The sequence below is a fragment of the Odocoileus virginianus genome, chromosome 13 (genome assembly GCF_023699985.2).
Source record: "Odocoileus virginianus isolate 20LAN1187 ecotype Illinois chromosome 13, Ovbor_1.2, whole genome shotgun sequence".
Taxonomy (NCBI): domain Eukaryota; kingdom Metazoa; phylum Chordata; class Mammalia; order Artiodactyla; family Cervidae; genus Odocoileus; species Odocoileus virginianus.
Window position 1 is genome coordinate 53,971,764 of NC_069686.1, and position 18,186 is coordinate 53,989,949.

Below are 18,186 nucleotides of genomic sequence, written 5' to 3' on the forward strand. Positions count from 1 at the left end.
CAGGAAACATTCCGAGGCAGTCATTTAGGGTCGCCTGGGAAAATCATCTTGGGAACCTGATAGGTACAGGTGATAATGGAGTTCTGACATTTCTGAGCCAACAAAACCTTCTTCTTCCCAAGACACATGCAAGTAAATTCATTCAATAGTGGGCTGGAAACAGTAGTGTTCTACATATAGGTCTAAAATGAGGCCATGCTATAATGTGGTGAGATTTTTTAATTGATGCATGGATGCTTGTGTATGTTGATGGGAAAAACTGCAAAAGGGTCAGAGGTTCAGGATGTCTGGAGGGTTTCCTGCTTTGCAGTTGAGGAAACCAAAGAAGAAAGTGTGGATAAATTCTTATGAAAACTTTCTCATGGGATTTCCAAGACCTGATTCTTCATGTAAAGTTAGAATATAGAATATCTCCTGTTTGGGAACAAGATATTTTAGATAGAGTTGTCATGGTTAATATATAGTCAAAAATTGGTTCCTTGAATGTCCATCTTCTGTTCAGAAACCCAGTAGCCTAGCAACTTCACATGGCATCCAAAATGAGGCATCTGGACACTTCACAAATGGAAGCAAGAATTGTCATGGTGCTTCATGGTTCTGTGCTGCCTCTGTCTTTGGCAGAGTTGGCAAAGCAGCACTTCTCTGATGTTCATTTCAAACACTGATAACATGACACAGACACTGCATTTTTTATTATGAACTGTGATGGGCCTGTTGTTACTTGACATGAGGCATTTAGAATTTGTTTGTATTTCTGACTTCCTCTACCTCGTGTTTAAGTTCCATAAACATAATCCCTACCTTGTGCAGTAGGGCTTCCTTTCACTTGGCTGAAACACACATAGGTTTCAAGTAGTGACTCCTCCATTAGACATTTTGAATTTAATGAATAATTCCATGTTTACCATGTTCATATTACTTATGTTCTCATAGACATAAATCACTTAGGTTCTGATACAGAACATTCCCAGAGAAACCACAAGAATAGCTCTGGACTCATGTTTGTTTTCTTGATTCTTTCATCTTTTAAAGAAGCTGGTACATTCAGTATTATGATAGTTCTAGTGTTGAATCTGGCACTCTTGTAAATATGAGTAAGTCATTTGGTTACTGGATCCTCCATCTTTGAAGCAGAACTTTGGACTATAATTTCTTTTCAGCTCTATGATCTTTTGAACTTGTGACCATCTAGGGAAATATAGACTGTGGAGCTTACATGTCAAGACTACAGAAATAAAATTAAAATCAAATAGCCACTTTTATATTGTAATTACTATTTTGGGGAAAGAATAGGAGGGAATTTTATAAATATAAATTGATTGTGAAATGAGAACTTCTTAAGGTGCCTCTGAATTATTACTTCTGGGTCAAAAAAAGAGCTCCTTTTACTTTTTAAAATTTATTTCTCCTCTACTGTCTCCAAGTGGTCACTCTTACCCATTTTATGGTCGTTCATGATATTTCATTAGCTTGGTATTCATTACATCCTTTGACTTTCATCCCTCTTCTTCTTTAAAATCTTAGTTAAAATGTTAGTTCCTCCAAAAAGTATTCCCTAAATGTCTCCTGAAAATGGACCTTTTCTCCTTCTGTGTGCTCTTAAAATTTGGCATGTGTGTGCAGTACAGAATTTATTTATTCTGATTTATGCTATACATGGGTTAGTAACTTTGCTGTCTGTCTTGTTATTAGCTCCTGGAAGAGGAAATCATGTCTGCTCTTCTCCTCATCTGGTGCCTAACAGTCCAGAACCGTTGGACTCTGTGTTGATGCATGGGTGGTCATGGGTGGATGGTCAGGGCTGGATATCTGGTCATGGATTCAGAGCAGTTGTACTGCTGTGTACTGTACCAGTGCTGAGTCAACAGCTCTGATAGGAATCGAACAGCTGCATAAATCCACCATTTGCTATGTTCTACATAGGATGGGAGCACATCCTGGACACTTGTTCTTGGCTCACTGTCTCTTCCCATTTCTCTTCTTTTGGTATTACCTTTGCCCTTTCTAACGGGACTCAACCCCTGGTGGCTCAGATGGTAAAGAATCTGCCTGCAATGCAGGAGACCCTGGTTCGATCCCTGATCAGGGAAGATCTCCTGGAGAAGGGAATGGCAACCCATTACAGTATTCTTACGTGGAGAATTCCATGGACAGAGGAGCCTGGAGGCTACCATCCATGGGGTTGCAAAGAGTCGGATACAACTGAGCAACTAACACTTTCATTTTTTTTTTCTAATGGGAGTCTTCTATGTTAACTCTCATATTTATTCTGATACAAACTTTATAAGCCACATATTAGAAGGGATTCGTCCATAGACTGTATTGCCCAAATGTGTATACTATTAATATATTCTAGTCCTACCCAACATACACCACTTACTTTGTCCATGTTTTATGTTCACACCCTAAATTCATCCTCTGACCTTCGTATTTCATAAGGCCTCTTGTAGTTTGATGTCTTTATCCCCCTGGTGCTCCAGCTTCTCTTGAACTAACTGGCTACCCCTTTGATGGCATGTCTCCTGCCTCTTGGATCAATATTACTTCGAAGGAAAACCTAGCATTTTGATTTCTTTCATTTAGTCATGGCCCTTTCCTCATACTTCTCATAGGCATATCTGCTAGGCCCAGGCCAACATTCCTAAGGCTGCCTACTCTCTTTTTGACTCTGAAGAGCAGTGTGGCAAGTACATAACTTGAAATGAAACAACAATAACCACTTTACTGTACTCCAATACTCTTCTAAATACTGCATAGGTTTTAACTCATTTAATTCCTCCATTTCTATGAGGTTTAGTATTTTCATTGTACAGATGAGGAAAGTGAAGTACAGACAATTAACTAGCTTGGTCTGAGGGTTAAGTCCTTAATCATTAACCTAAACATTCAATGAGTGGTTAGTAAATATTTCTACTCTATCCCTTATGAGTACATAATAGGATTACAGTTCCTGTTCCCTTGTGGTTGCGCAGGGTCATGTGACTATTCTGGCCAATGAGTCCTTAGCAAAAGGGGCATTCCAAGTTGAATATGGTGTACATACAACCCTCCAGTGTGCCCAAGATGGTGTTTTATCTAAAGCTTGGGACATAGAATGACTACCATCAGCAGAGGTCTCTGCCAACATGTAGCATGAGAAATAAGCTTTCGTGTCAAGCTATGGATATCTGGGGTGATTTATCACCATAACCTAGTCTTTCCTAATTCCATACACAGACCAAACAGAATAAAGGCAGAACAGATTCTCTGTGGTACCTAGAAAATATTTCCTAAAAATTAATAATTTATGATGGTACTGCTGCTGCTAAGTCGCTTCAGTCGTGTCTGACTCTGTGCGACCCCACAGACAGCAGCCCACCAGGCTCCCCCGTCCCTGGGATTCTCCAGGCAAGAACACTGGAGTGGGTTGCCATTTCCTTCTCCACTGCATGAAAGTGAAAAGTGAAAGTGAAGTCGCTCAGTCATGTCCGGCTCTTAACGACTCCATGGACTGCAGCCTACCAGGCTCCTCCGTCCATGGGATTTTCCAGGCAAGAGTACTGGAGTGGGGTGCCATTGCCTTCTCCGGTTATGGTACTACCTTATTTCAATCCCTTGTATGCCAATTTTCGCTATAGACTTTTTCTTTATTTTATCCCCAATATATCTGAATAATATGTCTCAAAATTCTGTTCCTTTTATAAGCAACTCTGGAATCCATACTTCTAAATATTTCTTTAAATTTACTGTAATTGAAAAAGAATAGATACATATATATATATAACTGAATCACATTGTTAATCAACTATCCTCCAATATAAAATAAAAATTAAAAAAATAAGTTACTGTAATTGCTCAAATAGTAACTACAGTTTTAAGATTCTATAGTATAACAGAAATTTGATAAATGTTGTATTCCTAATACATAAAATAGATTGAAAAAATTTCATGTTTGCATGTCGGGAAAATACAATAATCTTGAGTATACAAAGAACAAAATGAAATTATAAAAGCAACTGTAACTGTCTTTGTAAAGAAAGTTACAGTAGATATCCATTCATTAGGAACACTGTATTTTAATTATTGGTAAGTATTCTTAGCTGTAGTTATTGCAGGCCATAAAATGTTAATTTAGGTTTAATTTTAAAAGTTAATTAGCGAAAATTACTCCTAACTATTAAAAATGAAATGTTTCAGATTCTGCAGAAGTATATATGCTGTAGAACAACTTATATCAGAAACTTGAGGGCTCATTAGACTCTATAACATGCATTTAATTACCATGGTTGCTTCCAAGTGTAGCTCAAAATTATAATCATTAGCAGTGTTTTAAAGTATAGTCGTTAATGCTTATAGTTATAGCTTGTAAGAGAGCAATATTTTCTATAGTGGGGGTGAACGAATTTTTCTGTTAAGGGCCAGATGATAAATATTTTTGGCTTTACTGGCTGTATCCTTATGGTCACTGTCACAACTACTCAAATCTGTAGTTGGAGCTGAAAAGCAGTCACAGATAAGTATGACTGTGTTCCCTCAAATTTTTTTTTGGTACAGTAGCTAATATTTTGTCTGTGGGTGCCAATTCCTGATCTAGAATGTGTTTTTAAAAAACCATTTTTGTGTTGTCTTGCAACTATCTACATGCCAACTTCTGTATAAGTAAAGAAGGATTACAGGTCAACATTAATTGTGATTTTGTGTCTCTGTCTTTCTCAGGCATCTTTTAGAGCTTCTGTAAGCCCTGGGGCACTTAAAGGTTCACAGGTCTGGTGGCTAGGGTTCTGAACAGTGGATGTGGAAACCTCCTAGCCAACACTCAGTTCTCTCTATAAATCCCTTGTGTGGTCCTAAATATAATGTAAGCCCAATTTCCCTATCTATAGAGCAAGCAGAAAGTGTAATTCTAGGCTCTTTTCAATAATCATATTCTTTCATATGTGTCTATTATGAGAAATATTAAAAATGGAAACCCATAAATTATCAGGTAAAATTAATTAAAAAAACTAATATATGTAACAAACACACACACATTAATTTCAGGAGACATTCTAAGACAAGATCTGAATACAACACAAAATATTCAGAAAATCAGCTGTTAAAACTTGAAATCATGAAACTTTTTTGGCTCAAAAACTTTTGAATTTAAAAACCTGTATCTGAGTAATAGTTGCTTACTAAATGATAGTTGAATAAATAACTATATTAATGAAAGAATGGGTTTCCCTGGTGGCTCACATGGTAAAGAATCTTAATGCAGGAGACTCGGGTTTGATCCCTGGGTTGGGAAGATCCCCTGGAGAAGGGAATGGATATCTGATCCAGTATTCTTGCCTGGAGAATTCCAGGGACAGAGGAGCCTGGCAGGCTATAGTCTATTGGGTCACAAAGAGTCGGACATGACTGAGTGACTAAGCGCAATGAAAGAACACAAATCTTTAAGCTTCAAAAAATAGAACAGTCGGTAGAACATGGATGTGTATTTTTTTTTTTTCACCAAGGCCTAGAAGAATAAGCAGGCACTACTTAAGTGCATTCCATTTATGAATTTCTTTAAAGACAATAATGCTATTGTGGAATGATGATCTGCTCAATTGTGACTGCAAAAGTATAGCAAGTCCAGTGGAATCTTCTCTAAGTGGATGTGCTGAATTCAGCCTTGTACCCTAGCCTCAGAGGTTTAATTATTGAAGAAATAAAATTTCCCAATTAACAGAAAGTTCATAGGAACCATGAAAAAAATATAGTAGACAACAATCTTGGATAAATCCAAAATTAGTAAGCCATATAGTCTTAGTTATATGAAAACTATTTCAAAGTGAAATTTCTTATAACAAATGATTGTTTACCCCTAATAATTTTCAAATCAATAAACATTTATTCAATGCTACCACACATAAAATAGTGTAGAAATTGTTCGTAAAGGATTACAAAATTAAATAATAGTTTTTAATCCAGTCCAAAAGATAAATCATAAAATAAGGATAAAAAAATGTAGAGTAAGAATAAGTTAAATATATTTTAAACAGCAGTTTAAAATTACAAACAATTTAGCATTGAATAATCATTTGCCTGTGTATTTTTGTATTGTTGGAAGTATACTTTCATTCAGGAAACCTTCCAAAAACTGAAAATGCTCACTCCAGTTGTAAATAGGAAATTTTGTTAGAGATGTTGCCAAATTTTACTTTAAGAAGGCTGCAACAGGATCTTTGATCTTTGCTGTGGCATGTGGGATCTTTAGTTGTGATGTGGGAACTCTTAGCTGTGGCATGTGGAATCTAATTCCCCAATCAGGGATTGAACCCAGGCCCCCTGCATTGGGAGTGGGAAGTCCCAGGCACTGGACCACCAGGGAAGTCCTTGAGCTTCTACGTTTTTTAATTTGTTGATAATTTATTGTTCTACTGCATTTTACCCACAAACCTTTGTCATATTTCAACCTTATGGAACTTACTGATATTTACTATGAGACTAAATATATAATGACTTACCCCACTAGTTTTATTGAGATATAATTGAGGTATAATTGACATGCAGTACTATATAAATTTAAGATATATAGCACGAGTTGACTAACTCACATTATGAAATGATTACTGCAGTAAGCTAGTGAACATTCATTATCTCATATAGATAGAAAATAAAAGGAAAAAAAATTTCCTAGTGATGAGAGCTCTTAGATTTGCTCTCTTTACAACTTCCACATATAAGGTAGAGCAGTGTTAATTATATCAATCATGTTATACATTATATCCCTAGTGCTTATTTATCTTGTAACTAGAACATATACCTTTTGAAGGTCAAGAAGGCAGGCACAGTGTGAGTGGTGGCAGCCTTCTGATGGGCAAGGCCAACTCCTGTTAGCTGGACTTGGCACAGGCAGACCAGGGGAACTCAGTTTGGTGACAGGCCAGCATCACTTCTGTTTTTATCCCCCCTTTTCCTCTCCTGAGTCTGGCCTCCACCTGTCCTCTCTGGCTGGGCCCATGGGCAGATCCAGCCTGCTCTGGATGGAACTTTTAGGACCTGATGCTCCCAGGAGTCAGCTGGCTGCTGCCACTTACCCTGGCTTTCCCAGCACATCCCACACCCATGGTTGGTCCCATGATTCTCCCAGTGCTGTGATGGGTGTGGGTGGGGAAGCATTTGTTATTAAATGGCTGGAGTTTTACAGCCAAGTAAACAACAACAACAAAACAGTGCAATTTTGTATGTTCCACGTGTGCTTGTATATATATGTGTGAGACTTGCCCTCTTGCAGGTACATAGATATGGGGCAGCCATGTTTTAGACTAGGAGTGCTTTCACTTTTCCAGCATAGATCTAAGTGTTCCTGCCTGACACATGTCAGAGTTTTGTTTTCCATGAAGCCCCATCAAAACATACTGTAATCAGGATGATTATTGTCTTCCTATCATGATAGGCATGAAATAATGTCTCCGTGTTGTTCTAATTTGTATTACCCCAGGAATGAGATTGAGCACTTTATTTATCGCCATTCAATTATCTTCTTTTGTGAACTGACTATTAATGTATTTTCTTTATAAAAATTATTTTCTACTATACTTGTGAAGTGGAAGTCTCTCAGTCGTGTCCACCTCTTTGCAACCTCATGAACTACACAGTCCATAGAATGCTCCAGATCAGAATACTGGAGTGGGTAGCCTATCCCTTCTCCAGCAGATCTTCCCAACCCAGGAATCGAACTGAGGTCTCCTGCATTGCAGGTGGATTCTTTACTAGCTGAGCCACCAGGGAAGTGTTTTTCTTTATCAGTTTGGGATAGTGATTCTTCTTAGGTTATGTGTGTGTGCTCAGTAGTGTCCGACTCTTTGAGACCTCATGGACAGTAGCCCGCCTGGTTCCTCTGTCCATGGAATTTTTCAGGCAAGAATACTGAGATGGGTTGCCATTTCCTTTATCAGGGGATCTTCCTGACTCAGTGAGCGAATCCACGTCTCCAGCATTGGCAGGTGGATTCTTCATAACTGTGCCACCTAGGAAGCCTCTTAGTTATATATGTTTCAAAATTATTCTTCTAGTCTATGCCTTAACTTTCCTTTTTCTTCATGGTAATTTTTTTCTTTTCACAGCAGTTCAAAAATATAATGCAGTAAAATACTTCTTTATCCTTCCCAGCCTGATGATATAAATGTATTTTCCAAAGCATTCTTCAAAAGGTTTTGTAGACTTGCTTTTTGTGTGTGTTTTATTCCCAGACTTAATTTTTTAAGAACAGGTATAGGTTTACAAAAAATTGAGAGGAAGATACAGAGATTTCCAATATACTCTCTGCCTCCACATGTGCATAGCACCCCAGCTCCATTATTAACACCACTCACCAAATGGTACACTTTTACCAACCGTGAACCTATGTTGACACACCATAATCACCCAAGTGTACAGTTTACCTTAAGGTTCACTCTTGGTGGTGTACATTCTATGGGTTTGAACAAATTGATGAGATATATATATATATATATATATATATATCCATCATTATAATGTCATGCAGAGTATTTTCACTGCCCTAAAAATCCTCTGTGTTCTTTCTATGCATTTCCACCTCTCCTCCGACATCTAAGAATCATGGGTATTTTTATTGTCTGCCTTTTGGAGAATGTCATATAGTTGGAATTATACAGTATGTAGCCTTCTCAGATTGGCTTCTTTCACTTAGTAATATGCATTTATGGTTCCTCCCTATTTCTTCATGGCTTGATAGTTTATTTCTTTTTCTTGTTCATTCACTAAGTTGTGTCTGACTCTTTGCAACCCCATGGAGACTGCAGTACACCAGGCTTTCCTGTCTTTTACTATCTCCCGGAGTTTGCTCAAACTCATGTCCATTGAGTCATTGGTGATGCCATCCAATTATCGCATCCTCTGTCATCCACTTCCTCTCCTGCTCTCAGTCTTTCCCAGCATCAGAGTATTTTTCAATGAGTCAGCTCTTTGCATCTGGTGGCCAAAGTATTAGAGCTTCCTCTTCAGCATCAGTCCTTGCAATGAATATTCAGGGTTGATTTCATTTAGGATTGAGTGGTTTGATCTCCTTGCTGTACAAAGGACTCTCAAGAGTCTTCTCTAGCACCACAGTTCAAAAGCATCAATTCTTCAGTGCTCAGCTTTCTTTACAACTCTCACATCCATATATGACTACTGGAAAAACCATAGCTTTGACTAGACAGAACTTGTTGACAAAGTGATGTCTCTGCTTTTAATGTGTTGTCTAGGTTTGTCATAGCTCTTTTTCTAAGCAGCAAGCATCTTTTAATTTCACGGCTGCAGTCACTTTCCACAGTGATTTTGGAGCCCAAGAAAATAGTCTCTCACTTTTTCCCCATCTATTTGCCATGGTGATGGGATGAGATGCCATGGTTTTAGTTTTCGAATGTTGAGTTTTAGGCCAGCTTCTTTGCTGACTAATATTCTGTTGTCTGGAGGCACCACAGTCTATGCATTCAGTTACTGAAGGACCTCTTGGTTCTTCCATATTTGGGCAATTATGAATAAAGATACTGTGAGTATCTGCATGCAAGTTATGTGGATGTGAGTTTTCATTTTTTTAGTTTTATTGAAGTATATTTGATTTATGATGTTATGTTTAATTTCTGCTGTGCAGCAAAGTGGCTCAATTATATATATATGCATATTTTTATATTATTTTCCATTATGATTTATCACAGGATATTGAGTATAGTTCCCTGTGATCTACAGTAGGACTTTGTTTATCCATTTTTTATGTAATAGTTTGTATCTGCTAATCCAAAACTCCCAATCCTTCCCTCCTCCACACCACTTAGATAAGAGTTTTCAGCTCCTTTGAATAAATACCAAAGACCATGATTGCTGGATCATATGGTACAAGTATGTTTAGTTTTGTAAGAAACTCCGAACTGTGTTTAAAATGACTCTACCATTTTGCACTTCCACCAACAATGTACGTAAGACCCTGTTGTTCCACATCCTCACCACCATTGGGTGTTATCACCGAATCTTACCCATTCTAACAGGTATGTAGTGGTATCTCATTAGTATTGTCTTAGCTTGTATTTCCTTGATGACCTTGTGTGGAGTATCCTTTCATACACTTATTTGCTGGGTGAGGTGCCTATTAAGGTTTGTGGCCCATTTCTAAAATCAGGTGGTTTTCTTATTGTTGAGTTTCAAGACTTATCTGTAAATTTTAGACAATAATCCTTTATTAGATTTGTCCTTTGCAAATATTTTCTCCCAATCTGTGGCTTGTCTTCTCATTCTCTTGATACTGTATCTCATTGAGCAGACGTTTTTAATTTTAATGAAGTCCAGCTTATCACTTATTTCTTTCATGGATTATTTCTTTAATGTTATATCTAAAAAGGCATCACTGTACCCAGGGTCATCGACATGTTCTCTGATGTTATCTTCTAGGAGTTTTATGGTTTTGTTTTACCCTTATGTCCATTTTGATCCATTTTAAGTAATTTGTATGAAGGGTGTAAATTCTGAGTCTAGATTTTTTTTTTTTTCCCATGTGGGTTTCCAGATATTCCAGGACCATTTGTTGAAGAGAGTGTCTTTGTTCTGTCATCTCTTCACCTTTGTCAAAGATCAGTTGGCTGTATTTGTGAGGGTCTATTTCTGGTCTCTCCATTAATATGTCTGTCCTTTCTCAAATATCATGCTCTCTTGATTACTGTGGCTTTATTTAAGTCTTGAAATTGGGTAACATTAAGTCTTGAAATTGGAGGTAAAAAGTCCTCTAAATTATTCTTCTCCTTTACACATTCAGTGTTTAATCTTAGTTTACTTTTTGTAAATGGTCTGAGTTCTTTATTCAGATAGAAAGTGGGTTTGTTGCCATTGTTTCAGTAGTCAGTTCTTTCTCCACTAACTAATGAGGCCATTTCTTTTATTCTTTTTTAGATGTGGACCATTTTTAAAGTCTTTTACTGAATTTGTTATAATGCTACTTTTGTTTTATGATTTGGTTTATTGGCCACAAGTCATGTGGGATCTTAGCTCCATGACCAGGGAGCAAATCCACATCCTCTGCATCAGAGAAGTCCCAGTGATACCATTTCTGACCAGCACCTTTATTCAATAGATGTACGTCTATTTCTAGGCTCTCTTACTGTTTCATTGATGTAATTGCCTACCTCACTTACCTGTTTAATTACCTCTCTTTATAACAAGGTGACTGACTCGTTTCTGGATGTTAGTGGAGTCACCATTCTTAAAGATTAGTTGTGTATTTTTGGCCTTTATCTCTCTTATAAACATTTCAAGACCACCTGGTAAAGTTCAGTGTATAAATCTGCTGGAATAAATGGGTTTTCTTTATAGGATAAACCTTATTTGGTCATTCTTTATTGTTATTATCATTATTATTCCTACTATTTTTTATTTTTCACATTGATGGATTGTTTTATTTAGAATTTTCAGGACAACATTCATTAGCTTTCCTGTATGATACATATTTACTTTTACTATTGAGGTCATTCTAGATGACTCATAAAATCTCTCCTTTCTCCCCCTTCTCTTTAATTTTTCTCCCCTCCCCACCTTCTTTTACTAGAACTTTTTCTGCAAGATTTGAATATTAGAGTTTTTGTATTGAACAAGTTTTGTAAAACATGCCTTAAAAAAACTGAACCCACAATTCAACAATAAAATGACAAATATCCAATATAAAAATGGGCATAGGTATTGATATTTGTCATTTTATTGTTGAATTGTGGGTCCAGTTTTTTTAAGGCATGTTAAAAAAAAAAAACTGTAATAGGAAAAGCAGATTTATGTAGCAGATGTGCCTAACTCACTCTTGACTTTGGCCACTATTAATTAAATGATCATTAGGAATTTATCATTTTGCTTAATTGCCTAATTGGTGGAAATAATGATAAGTCATGGGCTGTTTTGAACATAATCTTTCTTAAAGTAGCTTGTTTCTTGGTAACTGTCTGTACTAACCACTATTTTGTGAATCACACATATGACACTTGATAACTAATTTTTTAGTTGAAAAATGAATAACTGTTATTTTTATGTATAGCCTCTAGTTAAATATTACTAATGTAACATCTTATAAAATGCTGAGATATATTCTATTTATGAATACTTGACTCATGTCATTGATTTGATATTGACTTTTCAATGTCAATGGAGAAAAGGAAGTCAGAGTATAAATTGTCATATATATCTTTTATTTTTTAAATTAACCATTAAAATTCCCAATGGCTTATGAAAAAAAAAATGGGTATAGGAACTGAAACGAAATTCATCCAATGATATCTCTCCATAGAATGACATATTATTTGGCAACAGGAAGAAATGAAATGCTGAAATATGCTACAGCAGGACAAGTATTAAAAGCATTATGCTAAGTGAAAGAAGACAAACCCAAAAGATCACATAGTGTATGAATGTGTTTATATGAAATACCTAGAATAAGCAAATTTTATAGAGATAGACAGTGCATTGTTGGTTACCTCTGGCTGGAGAATGAAGAGTGACTACAAATGGGTACTGGGGGATTTTGGGGGGAGGGGTTATGAAAGTTCTTCTAAACCTAAATGATGGTGATGCTTCGTACAGCTTAAATGGGTGAATTTTATAGTATATGGATTATATCTCAATAAAGATATTTTTAAAATCTAGGCCTATTGGTTATGCAGGGGTGAAGTTTTATTTTCAACTATTGAGTTGATGTATTGTTCAAGATTCTGTTGATTCTAGAGCTTTATGGACAGATTTTTAAAAATTTAGGACACTGATGATTTTATCTGTGTTTTAAAATTTATTGCTATAAAGTTGCTCATAGTGAAGCAGTCCTGTTATTTTAAATCTCTTGTATCCTTAGTTATGCAGGTTTTTTTACTCCAAAACTTAGTGATTTATGTCTCCTCTGTTTTTCATTGATCTAAGCAGGCACTGTTTTATTGATCCTGTATTAATGCTTTCTGTTACACTTTATTAGACTTTGGTTTTATCTTTACTAATTCTTTTATTCTACTTGTTTATTGCTATGTTTGCCTCTTTACTTGGATGCTTGACACATTAATTTTCCAATTTTCTTCATTTCCAGAATATGCACTAAAATTATTAATTTCTCTTTACATACTGCTTTAGTTGTTTTCATCTTACAAGTTTTGATAGTGTTTTAATTTTAAGACATCAAATTCTATGTTTTTCTAATTCCTTTATATTTAACTATTGGGGTTTAAAAGTATGTATTTTTTTCATTTTCTATTATGAAGAAATTCAATGTGTGGAAAAAAGCAAAAGACCAGGGCAGTGGAATACTCACTGACCCATGACTTGGCATTGTGCTCCGTCATGCCTGACTCTGCAGCCCCAGGCACTGCCCACCGGGCTCCTCTGTCTGTAGGATCTCCCAGGCAAGAATACTGGAGTCGGGTACCATTTCCTACTGCAGGTGATCTTCTTCACCCAGAGATTGAACCTCCATCGCTTGTGTCTCCTGCATTGGCAGGCAGATACTTTACCACTCAGTTCAGTTCAGTTCAGTCGCTCAGTCGTGTCCTGCTCTTTTCGACCCCATGAATCACAGCACGCCAGGCCTCCCTATCCATCACCAACTCCTGGAGTCTACTCAAACCCATGTCCATTGAGTCGGTGATGCCATCCAACCATCTCATCCTCTGTCGTCCAATTCTCCTCCTGCCCCTAATCCCTCCCAGCATCAGGGTCTTTTCCAATGAGTCAAATCTTCGCATGAGGTGGCCAAAGTACTGGAGTTTCAGCTTCAGCATCAGTCCTTCCAATAAACACCCAGGACTGATCTCCTTTAGGATGGACTGGTTGGATCTGCTTGCAGTCCAAGGGACTCTCAAGAGTCTTCTCCAACACCATAGTTCAAAAGCATCAATTATTCAGTGCTCAGCTTTCTTCACAGTCCAACTCTCACATCCATACATGACCACTGGAAAAACCATAGCCTTGACCAGATGGACCTTTGTTGGCAAAGTAATGTCTCTGCTTTTTAACATGCTATCTAGGTTGGTCATAACTTTCCTTCCAAGGAGTAAGCATCTTTTAATTTCATGGCTGCAGTCACCATCTGCAGTGATTCTGGAGCCCCCAAAAATATGTCTGACACTGTTTCCACTGTCTCCCCATCTATTTCCCATGAAGTGATGGGACCAGATGCCATGATCTTAGTTTTCTGAATGTTAAGCTTTAAGCCAACTTGTTCACTCTCCTCTTTCACTTTCATCAAGAGGCTTTTTAGTTCCTCTTCACTTTGTGCCATAAGGGTGGTGTCATCTGCATATCTTAGGTTATTGATATTTCTCCCGGCAATCTTGATTCCAGCTTGTGCTTCTTCCAGCCCAGCGTTTCTCATGATGTACTCTGAATATATGTTAAATAAGCAGGGTGACAATATACAGCCTTGACATACTCCTTTCCCAATTTGGAATCAGTCTGTTGTTCCATGTCCAGTTCTAACTGTTGCTTCTTGACCTGCATATAGATTTCTCAAGAGGCAGGTCAAGTGGTCTGGTATTCCCATCTCTTGAAGAATTTTCCACAGTTTGTTGTGATCTATGCAGTCAAAAGCTTTGATGTAATTAATATGGCAGAAGTTGATGTTTTTATGGAATTGTCTTGCTTTTTCTATGATCCAGCGGATGTTGGCAATTTGATCTCTGGTTCCTCTGCCTTTTCTAAATCCAGCTTGAACATCTGGAAGTTCTTGGTTCACGTACTATTGAAGCCTAGCTTGGAGAATTTTGAGCATTACTTTACTAGCATGTGAGATGAGTACAATTTTGTCATAGTTTGAACATTCTTTGTCATTGCCTTTCTTTGGATTGGAGTGAAAACTGTCCTTTTCCATTCCTGTGGCCACTGCTGAGTTTTCCAAATTTGCTGGCATATTGAGTGTAGCATTTTCATAGCATCATCTTTTAGAATTTGAAATAACTCAGCTGGAATTCCGTCACCTCCACTAAATTTGTTCGTAGTGATGCTTCCTAAGGCCCACTTGACTTCTCACTCCAGGATGTCTGGCTCTAGCTGAGTGATCACACCAACACCAACGTGGTTATCTGGGTCATCAGACTCTTTTTTTGCAAAGTTCTTCTGTGTATTCTTGCCACCTCTTCTTAATATCCTTTGCTTCTGTTTGGTCCATACCTTTTCTGTCCTTTATTGTGCCTATCTTTGTATGAAATGTTCTCTTGGTATCTCTAATTTTCTTGAAGATATCGCTAGTCTTTCCTATTCTATTGTTTTCCTCTATTTCTTTGCATTGATCACTAAGGAAGGCTTTATCTCTCCTTACTATTCTTTGAAACTCTGCATTCAAATGAACCTGTTATGTCCCACCCAATGATCTGCCCTCTCAGACCATCCCCATAATCCTCTCACCTTATTCTGTTCCTGCCTCACTGCTGTTCTCAGACCTCTCCCAGCACATTCAACTCTAAGGGCCACTGCACCTGCTCTTTCTGCTTCCCAGGACCATCTTCCCTCAGATACCTACATGGCTCACTGTTTCCTTGCCTCTTATATTTACTTACTCATACTTGGCATTTTCAGCGGGATTATCACTGAGAATTTTGCTTAAACTTGAATACCACCCAACCCTCCCTGCTTTATTTTTCTCCTTAGACTGATGACTTTCTAACAAAAAGTATTATTTCCTTATTCTTTTCTAATGTCTGTCTTCTCCTGAAGAATGTAAGTTCCACAAGATCAAAATGCTTTTTCTGAATTTTTACTCATTCATATTTTCCACCACTGAAACACAGCAGACACTCAATATATAACTGAGAAGTAAATAATTGAGACAACTGGACAGGATATATTTTGAAGTTAGAACCAAAGACTCGATGGATTGGAGGTGGGGCCATCAATATAACCTCTCACTTATGTGGGGCTGATACAATTAAAACTACCAATTTGCAGGGGAAAAAACACAGCAGAAGACAACAGGAAGATGCCTGTAGCCCAGGGTCTGACTTTCCACTTAACTCTTGACTACTTGGACAACACTGATTTCCTGGACATTGTCCCTTAAATTATTCACCAGCATTATACTTTATTCTGGTGGGGAGGACCTTTTTGGAAATATTTACTTCTTGGTACCATGTTGATCAATCTTTTAACAGAATTTTTAATATTAACAAACACATTAAACAAACTGGCAATGAAAAATTGCAAACTTTTAGATATTATAAAAGCATCTTAACATTGGATCTGTAGCTGTCCTTTACTTATATTATTTACTTAAGAGGGAAAGTAACACTTGAACTTCATTTTAGCTCACTTGTCCAGCCACAGTAATGTATATGATTTTAATTTGCAGTGACCTGTAAATTAAAACTTCAAACCATCAGTATTCATGGAGTGCCCATTACTGCATATTCCTGTTGTAAATACTACTGGGCTGTAAAATAAGTAGAAGACACAGTCTCTGGCTGGATCAATGGGGGGCTTACTGTGACTTGCCTGCATTTCTCAACTAGAGCATCAGGCAAACATGATTTGTGCAGTATTTTAAAGCTCTATTCAGTTTTCACAGTATAGTTATTTTTTCCTGACTTCTACATCTATCTAAATAAATGACTTAAAGTTTTTCCTCTTCAACTTTTCAACTGGTGATCTGTTTATCCAACAAATTATTTCGCCAACGAATACTGTCATTCAGGGTAACTGAACATTTCCAGCACTTGCAAAGAATGTATGAAAGCAGGCATAATCCCATTGGTTGTATTCTTTATACTTTAAGATTTATGTGTATCTAGGACTGCTGTTATTTTCATTTAAAAATTTTTGCCATAATCCCCATAAGCCTATAACCAGTAGAAATATGTGTGATTATATTGCAGTGGCATATTAAAATAGTTCAAAGTATATTATAGAAAGGAACAGAAGAAACTTATTTCATCTGCAGAAGAAACTATTTTAGTTGGGAAAAAAATATCAGTTTTTCAGAAGTCATGATTTTCTAATAAAATAGCATTTCTTTAAAAAGAACATTTCCATTAAAATGTGAGAGAAAATATGATAATTCTTTTAACTCAGGCCAGGGCTAACCTTAGTCCAACATTTTCTTGCCCAAAGCAGATTTTCCTTTTATCTTTCAAAATGCCAACAGGAGGCAGTGGGTCCAGCTTCATTGGGAATTACAGGGTGGTTCTCCCTCCATAAACTTGATTCTCAAATGTACTTGGGAACCAACTTCTTACTGCAGACAAATGACTGTTAGTTCTAGCTCTTACCTGCCAATTACAGTATCTTACTTTGAATATCCGTGTCAGTCTCTGGATCAGCCTGATGGTAAGATTACAGGACCTGTTTGTTCAGCTCCTTAGCATTCGTTCCACCCAGAAAGAGCAAGCAGCGGTTTGGGATGCGGGTAAGGGGATGGATATGTCTACCAGGATGGATTGATTTTTCTTATCGGAAACTGGGAAAGGAAACCATTATTTCTCCTTTGGGATCCCCATTTCCCCTTTCAGTTCCTCTGTTTGGGGCAGACAATAGAAGCCTCCAGGCCCCGCTCTCCCCGCGCTGTTCCCGGTAGCCCCCTCGCCCCCTCCTCCCCTCCGTGCCCGCGCCCCCGGCTCCCCCAACTCCGGCTCCAGGCAGAGATTTGTCAGAACCGTTGGGTTGAGACTGATTATGATTGCAGCAGATGGGCTGGATTTGACAGCCCGATTCTAAGCAGCTTCTGATGGGGGGGCCGCGGAGGGGCGGGGAGGGGGAGAAGGTGGGGGGCGGGAATCTACAGGCCGGAGCCGCCTGCTAGGAGCGCACCGCGCGGCCCCGCCAGGCGCAACGGGGCAGCTGTTTAACGCGCGCCTCCGGGAGGAAAGTGGCAAGCGGATCCCAGGGGCCTCCCGGAAGGCCGGGAAACGTCCCATTGCCGAGAGGGCACCCAGCACCCCGAGGCAGGCTCAGGAAGACCAGCCCAACACAACAAAGCGGAAGAGCGTCCGGGAGCGCACGGAGGAGGCTCGGCTGCCGCCGCGGTAGGCGGAGGGGCGCGTCTGGCCCCAGCTGCCTCCACGAGCCCCGGGCATGGCAAGTTTATCAACTGCGGGCTCCGCGGCCAGCGCCTTGCTGCCCCCGAAGTGACAGCACTGCAGGGTCTGCCCATCCCGGCCCCGACCCACTGCAAGATGCTCCACCGCCGGCCAGGTAAGGAGATGCCAGTCTGTTCCTCTCCCTGGCGCGCCTCCCGCTCAC

The 18,186-nt window shown here is 38.4% G+C and overlaps 1 protein-coding gene across 9 annotated transcripts in view; it reads left to right on the plus strand.

The window, feature by feature from the left end:
- The window catches only part of NCKAP5 (NCK associated protein 5), a 1,117,154-nt gene that overhangs the window by 439,684 nt on the left and 659,284 nt on the right, over window positions 1-18,186 (plus strand). Inside the window, exon 1 of one of the 9 annotated variants that reach the window (XM_070476299.1) lies at window positions 17,770-18,138. The exons of the other annotated variants lie outside the window; for them this stretch is intronic. The gene's annotated coding sequence lies outside the window, so the exon portion shown is untranslated. Of the gene's footprint in view, window positions 1-17,769; window positions 18,139-18,186 lie in introns of those variants that run through there. 9 annotated transcript variants of the gene reach the window in all.